The sequence below is a fragment of the Xyrauchen texanus genome, chromosome 41, assembly GCF_025860055.1.
Source record: "Xyrauchen texanus isolate HMW12.3.18 chromosome 41, RBS_HiC_50CHRs, whole genome shotgun sequence".
Lineage (NCBI taxonomy): Eukaryota > Metazoa > Chordata > Actinopteri > Cypriniformes > Catostomidae > Xyrauchen > Xyrauchen texanus.
This window is the reverse complement of record NC_068316.1, coordinates 199,509-200,630: the sequence shown is the minus strand read 5'-3', so window position 1 is coordinate 200,630 and position 1,122 is coordinate 199,509.

Sequence of the window (1,122 nt, the reverse complement as noted above, 5' to 3'; positions counted from 1 at the left end):
TAATGAGACCTGCTGGAATCCACCGTCACAGCGCACAAGAGAGACGTTCATTTGTTCAGTGTGAGAAAGTTGTCTAAAGAAGTGTCTGTTCTCTTCAGAATGAACATCTGATTCTCTGCTGTGCTGGAAGTGTGGAGGGGCGTGCAGGGTTTCTATTGGATGCATTTGCATGTAGATGTGCAGCTGGGATCCGCCCTCCTGCACGCAACGCTCGGGAATGTGTCCAGGATTAGTATTTACCCTGCACTGGGAATCCAGGACGACTGTCTTTCCTCACACACACACACACACACACACACACACACACACACACACACACACACACACACACACACACACACACACACACACACACACACACACACACACACACACACACACACACACACACACACAAACAAACACACACACACACACACACACACACACACACACACACACACACACACACAACACAGTTGTGTTTCCATGTTTATAGGGACTTTCCACAGACATAATGGTTTTTATACTGTACAAACTTTATATTCTATCCCCAAACCTAACCCTACCCCTAAACCTAACCCTCACAGAAAACTTTCTGCATTTTTAACATTTTCAGAAATCATACACTTAGCATGATTACACACAGCTGATATCATCACACACACACACACACACACAAACACAAACACAGAAAACACACACACACACACACACACACACACACACACACACACAGACACACACACACACAAACACAGAACACACACACACACACACACACACACAAACACAGAAAACACACACACACACAAACCAGCACACACACACACACACACACACACACACACACACAACACAGAAAACACACAAACAAACACACACACACACACACAAACACAGAAAAACACACAAACAAACACACACACACACACACACACAAACACAGAAATACACACAAACAAACACACACACACAAACACAGAAAAACACACAAACACACACACACACACACACACAACACACACACACACACACACACACAGAAAACACACAAACAAACACACACACACACACACACACACACACAAACACAGAAAACACACACAAACACACACACACACACACACACACACACACACA